Consider the following 11,850-nt stretch of genomic DNA (forward strand, 5'->3'; position numbering starts at 1 on the left):
GCATTTTTTTCCATGTATGCATGTCATTGTCGATATACCCCCTCCCCGTTAACTTCGACAGGAGGGGGGGTCGATATAACCCTCCCCCATAACTTCGACATGAGGGGGGGTCGATATACCCCCGCCCTGATAACTTCGACATGAGGGGGGGTCGAGAACTAGTTTAGGGGGTCGAGGGTTGAGAACTAGTTTAGGGGGTCGAGGGTTGAGAACTAGTCTAGGGGGTCGAGGGAAGAAGGGGAAGAAGAGGGAGAAGAAGAGGGAGAAGAAGAGGAGAGGAAGAAGAGGAAGTCTTCTCCTCTATTTTTTCTTCTTCTTCCTATATGTATTAGTTTTTTTATTTAGGTTGTTAATTAGTAGATATTAATTTTGTTCATATATGTATGGATGCATGTGATATGTATGTATGTATGCATGTATTGGGTATGTCGTTGTCGATATACCCCCTACCCGATAACTTCGACATGAGGGGGTCGAGAGGGGGTCTAGGGTCGTCGAGGGTTCGAGGGGTCGAGGGGTCCAGGGTCGTCGAGGGTTCGAGGGGTCGAGGATCGCCGAGGGGTCGAGAGCGGTTTCCTAATGTCAAAGTATTGAAGAAATCCATGGGCCGACGCGCTCGAGCAGCCAGCCTCCTCCTTCTCCGCCTCGTCAGCAAGGGCGGAAGAGACCTGCCACCGCTCCGGCTGCTCCGGCGCGTCGTAGTCCTTCTTCTCCACCTGGTAAGCAAGTAAAGAAGACAACCGCTCCTCGTCGCCGCCGCCGCCCGCTCCTCGAGCCCGCGCCGCCCCCGAGCCCTTGCCGCCCTCGAGCCCGCGCAGCCCCGGAGCTCGCGCCGCCCCTCGAGCTCGCCGTCGTCCCCGAGCCCTCCTCCCAGAGCCCGTGCCGCCCTCGCTGCCCTCCTCCCCGAGCCATCCTCCGCCCTCGCCGATGCCCTCGCCGCCCCCGCCATCGTCCTCGCCAGTCAACCTCGCTGCTGTGAGCCGCCGCCACCTGTTTATCATTTTTTTTCATTTTTTGTACGTATATATAATGTATATATGTATGTGGCTATATCTATGTATAGATGTTCATATATGTGTATTATTTTTTTATTCAAAGCATTTTTTGTTCATATATGTATTTTTTTGTTTATGTGTATTATTTTTTTTGTTCATAGCATTTTTTGTTCATATTTTTTTCATAGCATTATTTCCATGTATATATGTATGTGGCTATCTATGTATAGATGGATAGCATTTTTTCCATGTACGCATGTCATTGTCGATATACCCCCTCCCCGTTAACTTCGACAGGAGGGGGGGGTCGATATAACCCTCCCCCATAACTTCGACATGAGGGGGGGGTCGATATACCCCCTCCCTGATAACTTCGACATGAGGGGGGGTCGAGAACTAGTTTAGGGGGTCGAGGCTTGAGAACTAGTTTAGGGGTTCGAGGGTTGAGAACTAGTCTAGGGGGTCGAGGGAAGAAGGGGAAGAAGAGGGAGAAGAAGAGGGAGAAGAAGAGGAGAGGAAGAAGAGGAAGTCTTCTCCTCTATTTTTTCTTCTTCTTCCTATATGTATTATTTTTTTTTATTTAGGTTGTTAATTAGTAGATATTAATTTTGTTCATATATGTATGGATGCATGTGATATGTATGTATGTATGCATGTATTGGGTATGTCGTTGTCGATATACCCCCTACCCGATAACTTCGACATGAGGGGGTCGAGAGGGGGTCTAGGGTCGTCGAGGGTTCGAGGGGTCGAGGGGTCCAGGGTCGTCGAGGGTTCGAGGGGTCGAGGATCGCCGAGGGGTCGAGAGAGGTTTCCTAATGTCAAAGTATTGAAGAAATCCATGGGCCGACGCGCCCGAGCAGCCAGCCTCCTCCTTCTCCGCCTCGTCAGCAAGGGCGGAGGAGACCTGCCGCCGCTCCGGCTGCTCCGGCACGTCGTAGTCCTTCTTCTCCACCTGGTAAGCAAGTAAAGAAGACAACTGCTCCGTCTGCTCGGCCGGCGTCTAGCAGTACAGCCAGAGGCGGGAGGACATACAGATTCGGTCCTTCTCTGAAGACTCCAGAGAAGTTACCATACGAGAGGACCCCGGAGGAGAACGCCGAGATCACACGAACCGAAGTGGACGACTGGTTTCAAGGGTTGAAACGAAAGAGACATCCACTTCCAGAGGAGAAGGTAGATCCGGTGAAAGCGAAGCGGACTCTGGCTGCCCTGACAAAACCACCCAAGTCTCCGCCGAAAGGAAACTATGAGCGCATTATTGGAAAGGAATTTGCCGAAGCGGAGCGGTCGGGAAGTACTGTCAGTGATCAAAGGCTGAAAGAACGATGAGCTGGGAAACAAATTGCCCAGCTTGGCGAACAAGCGAAGCAATCGTGCCCCCCCCCCCGCTCAAGGTGCCTAGCCACAACGTCGCTAATGATCCGAGGATGGTGCCGGTGTCGGCGAAACTGATCCACCAACACCTATGGGGTCCGGGCCCCTTTCGGTTTGGAGGGGGGCGGAGGCTGCGCAAAGAGCGGATCGAGGCAGTACACGCGAGCAGTTTTACCCAGCTTCGGGCCGCACGGATGCGTAAAACCCTACTGCTGCTTGTTTGTGTGTATTGAATTCTTGCTCAGGAGCGATGGACGCTGCCAGACCGAGCGTGAGAGTGTTCCTGATGTTTCGAATGAGCCGAACCCCTTCTACGTTGCACTTGGGCCTCCTGTTATACTTTCAAGGGGTCCCCGACAGGTGGCAACGTAGACTAGAAGGGTAAAAATGGAAAATGATGCGGTAGGTGCAGCTACCGCTACTGTGGACACAGTGCACCCTACCTAACTCTGACGGCAGGGGACAAGGTCATTGAATGCCCGTCTGAGTTACCTAAACAGTGCAAAAAGTGACTGTTAGGAGCGCCACCGTTTGCCACGATGGCCTTCTCTTCATCTCCGCTCGCCACCGCGTACCCCTGGCTGCACAGGTTCCCACCACGCGCCCCTGAGGAAGCCTCATGGCGACGCGCGGGTGGGTGCGCTGGAGCGTGGGTACAGAGTGGCAGCGGGCCCCCGGCGAATACCTTGTCGGGGTCGTCGTCTTGTCGAGTCCAGAAGCTTGTCGCTCACCGGACCTTGCCGGGACGTGCGGTGCATCGCGGCAAGTTTCTTGAAGTGTCGTGGTTGGCCTTCCCGGCAAGCTCCTCTTGCCGGGGCCTTGTCTCTTCCCGGCAAGATCCTCTTGCCGGGGCCTTGTCTCTTCGTCTTGAATGCTTTGTTCTTGAATAGCTCCACAGGAACCCATGGAGGACTCTGGCGGTCGTCCGGCAAGCCTTGCCGCGCGGCGCTGCAACTGCCCATGCACAAGTTCGGGATACTAGGGTACCCCTACTCTAGTACACCGACAGGAGCCCCCGGGCCTGGGCCACACACGGTGCCGAGCGCTGTTGGGCCAGGCCCAAAACAGGGCACGGGCACGCGCGGAGCCTGGGTTATGCCGAATCTAATTCCGTATCCACCGCGTCCCCCGTAAAGGCACGCGTCAATCGCGGAGTCGTGGGAGAGATCGTGGGTGGTTGTTTATTTGGAAGGCCGAAATGTCCGCCCCGTCCCTCTTTATAAGCAGGGGAAACAGGAGCATTTCCCCCACCTTCGTCCTTCGCTGCTGCAATCTTAGAAATCTCCGCCGCCCTCCTCCGCTTGCAGAGTTGAAAGAGGGCAGCGCTCCGCCCCCGTCGCTGCTGCCACCACCAGCGCCGTCGATCTCCCCCACCGCCTCCGCCATGCCTCCGAAGCCCGGGAAGGGGAAGGCCATGAAGGCCACGGCTGCGAAAGCTGTGAAGTCGACCGAAGCGCAGCGGCTTGAGGCGCTGCGGAAGGAGCGGGCCACTTTCCCCCCCGAGCTCTCCGCGAAGGAGCTGAGGGAGTGGTACTATCTCTTCTGGTCGACGGAGATGCGGGCGCATCCGCGCAGGAAGGTACTCTCCGCCGTCGCCTCGCAAGCAGCTCCAGTTGGCGGATATCCTTTCTTCGCCGTGTTCTTCTATTGCGGGCTCTGCACGCCATTCTCTGATTTCTTTTGCGACGTCATGAACACCTATGGACTCCACCTCCTTGACTTCACCCCCAACGCCGTTCTGACCATGGCAGTTTTCGCCCATCTATGCGAAAACTTTGTCGGAGTCCACCCCAACGTAGCTCTCTTCCGCCATTTCTTTATGCCTCATGTCGAGAGAGGGGAACCTCTTGCCGGTGGGATCGCCTGGATCTCGCGGGCCGGCAAGAAGGAGACCTATCTGGAGGGGGAGCTCCGCAGCAAGTGGGACGAGTGGAGAGCAGATTGGTGCTGGGTTGTAGAAGAGAGCCCGCAGCCGTTCACCGCCCTGCGCCAAGCCCCAGCAGTGCGTGGCAATGACTGGAGCGCTCTGTCCATGGACGACGACAAGCTGAAGATCGCCACCACTCGGATCTTGCGTCTCAGGCTTGCCGGGCTGACTGTAGGAGCTGTCGGCGCAGATTTCCTTCACCGGCGCATCGCCCCTCTGCAGGCGAGGGGGAGACCCGCCTGGGAATTTGGAGGCCCGGCAGATATCATGAGGTTGCACCCAGGCCTCAACTTCAATTTCACCGTCATAGAGTTGGACGGGATACTCAAGGAGATATTCAAGCATGACCCACAGCATCCCGAGTGGTTCAGGTTGCCGGCAGGTGTCGTTCCTCTGTGCAACAACTCCTCGCGCGACCGCATCTGCGCCATGATGCCGTTGTGTGATTCGCACGGGATCGCTCCAACTTGGCAAGAGCCTGCCGGAGACGTTGTGCAGCAGTTCTTCGACAGCCTACTGGAAGTAGCGGTCAATGCTGACGACAAGAAGCTCCTCACCCGCGACACCACCGATCAAGAGATGGAACGCATCGCCACCAGGGCGGAAGAGGCGGCGGCAGCCGCAGCCGCGGGTGAATTTGGGTTCACGGTGGAGGAAGCGGACGCGGCATCGGCGATGAGTCTTGCTGAGCGGGAGTGGCCCGAAGACGAAGAAGAGCTTGCCGCGCCCAACGCCGAGTTGAGCGAGCCCGCCGAGGGTACGAGCGGCCTGCCATCTTCGGGGAGCTTGCCGGGAACAGGGCCCGGAACGCAGCCCCCAGTGCAGCCAAGAAGGCGCCTCCGCAGGATCGGGGACGCAGCAGGGCGGCAAGCTGGTCAACAGCCGCAGCGCCGCGCGACGCGCTCCGCCGCGGCAAGTACGGTTGCCGCGGGTGCGCCTCCGGCCGCAGTGGCAACTGGGGCGGGGTCATCTCGGGCTGGCGCTGCAGTCCCCGCCAAGCGGCCAAGGGATCCCACCCCTCCACCTCGTCGCGCCGGAGGTGGGCCGAACTTCGACCTCTCCGCGCTCAGCTCCAACGAGGAAGAGGAAGAAGAGTAAGATTCCCTTGTTGTTCTTGTAGTTCTTCAACTTGCCATTCCTGTCTTGCATCTGATCTGACCCACCCTGGACTCTCCCTTTTCAGGACTCTGGCCCAGAGGGCGGCGAAGAGGGCCAAGGCTGAGGTGGTGATCATCGAGGACGAACCCACTGCGACGACAGGAGGCGCGCCCGAGACCACCTTGCCGGATCCGGCCATCACTTCGCAGAGCAGCCCCCCACGCAGCCCCCAGCGTAAGCATATGGTTTACTTTCTGCTTCTGGGTGCGCATGGTTGCTCTTTTCCTTTGTTGACATCTGATCACTGGTTTGTTTGTGCAGGAGCAGAACATCTTCATCAGGAGGGCGTGGTGATCACCTCCGACTCGTCGTCTGCTTCGACTACGCCGCCAAGGGCGGACTCCCCGGCAAGGGAGCATTCTCCGGTAAGGGAGGATCCTCCGGCAAGGGAGGAGTCTCCGGCAAGGGACAGCGCTAACGATCCGCCGGTGGTGGAGCTTATGACAGCGGATCCCAGCACAGGTAATCCTTCCCGCCCGAAACTTTCTTTGTATTCTTCTGCTGATTTTTCTTCTTGAGTGCTTGTTTGACTTCTCATTCTTCTCCGGTCGTCAGGTCCACCCTCCGCGGATCCGATGGAGACCGAGGCGGGCGGCGGAGAGGACGCGCGCGGCAACACTGATGATGCCGCGGCCTCCGAAGACGGAGCTGGTGCCGATGTGCCTGCCGGTGAAGAGGCCGCCAAGGCTGCCGCCGAGGAAGCTGGCGGGGGATCTGGCGATCGCACTGACGGCCCTGAGGCCGCAGGAGCGTCAGGCGCTGCACCGACCGCCGATCCCCCCGCCGCTACCGCAGCGTCAGGCTCCGAGGAGCCCCAGCCCGGCGCCTATCTGAAGGCTGGCGAGGGCATCTTTATCAAGCTCCCTTGGGCGTCAAGCTCCAAGGCGCCGGTGGAAGGAGAAGTTTTGGATGGGGAGGTGCTCGCCTCCGCCGGGTTGTCGATCGTTGATGCGCCGGGAAGCAGCAGTGACGAGCCCGAGGAGGAGCGGCTGCTGCGGAGGCTACTGGCGCTCTATCGCGCCCATCAAGTCAAGTTGGAGTCCCGGGAAGCGCTCGTCGCGAAAGCGAGCGTGGATATAGAGAAGCACGCGGAGGAGCTCTGGGGTTTTCGCCAGGAATCTCTCCGGGCCTTGGTGGAGGAGCGGGAGCAGCTTGCTGAAGAGCGGAAGGCCTTCCTCCTCGAGAAGGCCGAAGCTGAAGAGCATCAGCGGCTCACCGGCGAGAAGCTGTACGCGCGAGAAGGCGAGCTGGCTCAGCGGAAAGTGAACCTCGACAACCACGAGGAGGAGCTTGCCGCGCGCGAACGGGCACTTGGCGGGTCGCTCCAAGAGGCAAAGGATGCGGCTGCGGCTGCCGAGACCGCCAAGAAGGAATTGGAAGTAAAGGTGGCGCAGCTGGAGGCTGATCTGAAGGTGGGTGGCGAAGAGCTTGCAGCGCTCAAGCTGGAACGCGAGAAGGACGCCCTTGCCCATGGTGAGCTGCAGGGCCAACTCTCCGAGAAGGGCAAAGAGCTGCGCGCCGCCAAGAATTCCAATGCTGATCTGGAGCTGAAGCTGGCCACCCTGACGGAGACGTTGGACGGCGCCAAGAAACGGGATGCTGATTTGAAGAAGGACATCAAGGCCAACGAGGCGCTGCTAGCGAGGGCCGCCGAAACCCAGAATCTTCTCAGAGATACTGTGGCTCTCTGGACGGAGGGCCTCGTGAACATTGCTGCAGTCATCGAAGAGGAGCTGGTGCAATTGGGGGTGGAAGGCTTCGGGTACTCCTCCGACGAGAACCTCCAACCCAGTGCCAAGCTCACTCTGTTCTTCAAAGGCGTGGCGGTGGCGCTCCAGCAACTCCGGGAACGGATCCCAAAGCAGTTGGCCGACGAGTCACGCTCGATTTGTGCCGGAGTTCTGGAGAAGGTGCTCGTGAAGGTGGCCTTCCGCAATCCGGGCCTCAACCTCACCAACGTCCTCAAGAGGCTGCCGGCGGACGATGATCTTGACGCACTTAAGGCCCTCGTCGCACCCATTGTGGACAGGGTGAACGAGGTCAAAAGGGTTGACGGCGGTCGCGTAGATTAGGCCGTCCGTTTTCTTTTTTTCTTGTCGCTGCCAGTCATGTCATGGGAACACTTTATTCGAGGCGCGACAAGTTATTTTTGTAATATAACTCTATCTTAGGCAAAAAATTGTTGTGTTACTTCCTTTACTCGACTCTTGGCTTTGTATGGTTCTGCCCTACGCTTTCTAGGGAAACTTGCCGGTGCAGGCACCCTTGCCACGAGCGCCGAGTGCGGAACTTCAGCAGCCTGCTGGCGGGGTCGCTACCGAGAAGCAACCTTGTCGCAACTAGTTGCAGCTCACTTAAGTTGTTGAGCGGACTCGAAACAAAGTAAGGGCGCAGCTAGCTACGAGTTGGTTCCTCCGCGCACAGGTTTTCCATACAAAGCACGGTCGTTCAAGGGAAATAACTCAAAAACTTAAAAAACTGATTGCTCAAACTTTAGCAACTTAGCTTTTTTGTCGTCTGCTTCCCGGCAAGGAGAAACTTTCTTGAACGGCCTGGTCCACACCATTATCTTCTCCTCCCCCCCCCCCCGGTAAACCTTGTGGGCGAGGGAACCTTCCTTCTTTTGAGAAAGAAACAGAGAAATAAAGTAATGATATGGAGCCTAGGGCTCGCTATCGCTTACCGGGGTCTGGTGCTGCACAAAGTGTCAGATAACATATGCGAAAAAGGATTATAGCATAAAAAAAACTGACAAGATGTGCGGGGCACATGAACTTTACTGGTGCACGGGGTCTGCGCTCGGCTTGTACAAAGGATTACATGCAACGGCGGCAAGACTTGTACAAAAGGTGGTTGCTGGAAAAGCTTCCGGCAACCGCGCCCTACGGGTAAAACTTACGAAGATGTTCAATGTTCCAGGAGTTGCTCACCGGAATGCCATCTTCGGTCTCAAGGCGGACAGCGCCGGGCCTAGTGACTCGTTTCACCCGATAAGGGCCTTCCCACTTTGGCGTCAACTTGTTGGAATTCTTGGCGGACTGAACACGCCGAAGAACAAGGTCGCCTTCCTCGAAGCTCCTGGCTTTAACTTTGTGGCTATGGTAGCGACGCAAAGCTTGCTGGTAGCGAGCGACTCCCACAGCAGCCTGAAGACGGTCTTCCTCAAGGAGCAGCGCGTCATCTTGGCGCAACTGCTCTTGCTCAAGCTCATCATAAGCGAGTACTCGAGGTGACCCGTAAACGAGTTCCGTGGGGAGAACTGCCTCTGCTCCGTAGATTAGAGCGAAGGGTGTCTGGCCAGTGGCTCGATTTGGCGTCGTCCTGATCGACCAAAGAACCACCGGCAGCTCCTTGATCCAGTTTCTTCCACACTTGTGCAGCCTGTCGAAAGTTCTGGTCTTGAGGCCTCGCAGCACTTCAGCATTTGCCCTCTCCGCTTGACCGTTGCTTCTCGGATGAGCAACAGAAGTGAAGCAGACCTTGGCGCCAAGATCTTGGATGTACTGCATGAAGGTGCGGCTCGTAAATTGCGTGTCATTGTCGGTGATGATCCTGTTAGGGATCCCGAAACGGCAAACAATTGACCTGAAGAACTTGGCTGCTGACTGTGCTGTCACCTTCCTCACTGGTTCCACTTCCGGCCACTTTGTGAACTTGTCAATGGCGACGTACAAGAACTCAAAGCCCCCGACAGCTCGGGGAAAGGGGCCGAGGATGTCGAGCCCCCAGACCGAAAATGGCCAGGATAAAGGGATCGTCTGGAGAGCTTGAGCTGGCTGGTGTATTTGTTTGGAATGGAACTGGCACGCTTCACACCTGGTTACTTGTGCAGTTGCATCCTGGAGGGCTGTCGGCCAGAAGAAACCTTGTCGGAATGCTTTGCCGGCAAGTGCTCTTGCGCCAATGTGGTGACCACATATGCCTCCATGTATCTCTGCCAACAGCTGTTGTCCATCTTCCCGGCGAATGCACTTCAATTTCACACCGTTGAGTCTTATTCTGTACAGTGTGTTGTCGACAAACTTGTACATACTTGACTGTCGGGCTACTCTTTCCGCTTCTTCTTGCTCTTCGGGAAGCTCTCCTGTCTGAAGGAAACGGACGATCTGCTGCGCCCATGCTGGAGCTTGCGGCTCGACAACAAGGGCTAAAGGCATATCTGTTGCTGTGGGAACATCCGCTTCTACGGCAAGAACCTGCGGTTCGGCCGAAGCGTGATATTCCCCGGCAAGCTTGCCGGAGCAAAACTTGTCGGGAGCGTCTGCTTCAACGGAACAAACCAAGAGGTTCGCCGGAGCAGACTGCTCCTCAGCACTCTTGGCGTCGATCTTGGGGACCTTCTTGGCGGCGGCTTCAGGAAGCTCTGCCGGAAAGTAGTCATCAGAAACCAACTTCCTCTTTTTGCTCTGTCCAGTTGATGGTGTTACGGATGGTTGAGTCAACTTGAGCACAAAGATTCCTGGTTCCACAGGTAACTTTAGTGCGGCGCACTTTGACAGGCCATCAGCAATATCATTCTGAGCTCTTGGAATATGCTCCATTTGTAGGCCGTCAAAGTGCCCCTCTAGCTTCCTCACTTCATCGACATACGCTTCCATCAACGGACTCTGGTAGTTCTTGTTTACTTGTCGGACGACAAGTTGTGAGTCACCCCTGACAATAAGCTTCTTGATCCCAAGGTCTACTGCAATTCTGAGACCGGCAAGCAATCCTTCATACTCTGCGGTATTGTTGGTTGCTTGCTCTTTGGGAAAGTGCATCTGGACTACGTACTTGAGGTGCTCTCCGGTGGGTGCGATAAGCAGCACGCCTGCGCCGGCGCCTTGCAACGAGAAGGCACCATCAAAGTACATCAGCCATTCTTTGCTTGCTTCTTTGACGGGGATGCTTGTCTCTGGAATTTCTTCATCTGGGGTTGGCGTCCACTCTGCTATGAACTCTGCCAATGCTCTGCCTTGGATAGTTGAGGTGCTCTCAAACTTGAGGCCAAAGCTTGACAGTTCCAGCGCCCACTCGACAATCCTGCCTGTTGCTTCTGGATTTTGCAGTATCCTCTTCAACGGAAAGCGAGTGACAACTGTTATCTCATGTGCCTGGAAGTAATGGCGCAGCTTTCTCAAGGCCATGAGAAGGCCGAAAAGCAATTTCTGTACGCCAGAATACCTTGATCTAGCCCCCTGTAGAAGGGAACTGACAAAGTAAACTGGGCGCTGCACCATTTTCCTCTGCACCTCCTTGCATGCCCGCGCAGACTCAACTTTGTCAGGGCCAGAGCTTGTCGAAGAAGCCCCCCGCTTGTCGCTGGATTCACTTGCCGTGGTTGCTGGCTCATCGTCCGCCTCCCTCTCCGCTACTAACGCAACACTAACCACTTGATTGGTTGCTGCCAGATATAGCAGCAACTTCTCTTGTGGCTTAGGTGCGACAAGTATTGGAGTGGAGGACAGGTACCTCTTCAAGTCCTGTAGCGCGGCCTCCGCTTCTGGAGTCCATTTCATCGGACCTGCCTTTTTCAATATTTTGAAAAACGGCAAGGCGCGCTCTGCGGACTTAGAGATAAATCTGCTGAGAGCAGCGACGCAACCGGCAAGCTTTCGTACATCCTTGACGCGCTTTGGTGCTTCAATCTGCTCGATGGCTTCGATCTTGTCGGGATTGGCTTCAATCCCCCGCTGTGACACAAAGAACCCGAGAAGCTTGCCGGAAGGGACTCCGAACACGCACTTCTCGGGATTGAGCTTGAGGTTGATCCTGCGCAGATTTGCAAAAGTTTCATCTAGATCTTGAATCAGAGTAGCCTTGTTTTTTCTCTTGACCACTATATCATCCATGTAGGCTTCCACATTTCTGTGTATTTGCGGCTCAAAAGCACGGTGGACTACCCTTGCGAATGTTGATCCAGCATTCTTCAAACCGAAAGGCATCTGTACGAAGCAGTACGTGCCACATGGGGTGATAAATGCGGTTTTCTCTTCATCCTCTTCGGCCATGAAGATCTGATGGTATCCTGAGTATGCATCAAGAAATGAAAGCAAATCACATCCGGCTGTGGAGTCAACAATCTGGTCAATACGCGGCAAGGGAAATGGGTCTTTGGGACAAGCTTTATTAACATCAGTGAAGTCGATACAAAGTCTCCATTTTCCGTTAGCCTTGCGCACAACAATAGGATTGGCCAACCACGTGGGATGGAGCACTCCTCTGACAAGGCCTGCTACTTCCAACTTCTTGATTTATTCTGCCATGAATTCTTGGCGCTCCACTGCCTGCTTCCTGACTCTCTGCTTGACGGGCCGCGCATGAGGACAGACGGCAAGATGGTGCTCGATTACTTTCCTGGGAACACCGGGGATATCAGACGGTTGCCATGCAAACACGTCGACATTCGCCCGC

The sequence above is a fragment of the Triticum dicoccoides genome, chromosome 2A (assembly GCF_002162155.2).
Source record: "Triticum dicoccoides isolate Atlit2015 ecotype Zavitan chromosome 2A, WEW_v2.0, whole genome shotgun sequence".
In the NCBI taxonomy this organism is placed as follows: domain Eukaryota; kingdom Viridiplantae; phylum Streptophyta; class Magnoliopsida; order Poales; family Poaceae; genus Triticum; species Triticum dicoccoides.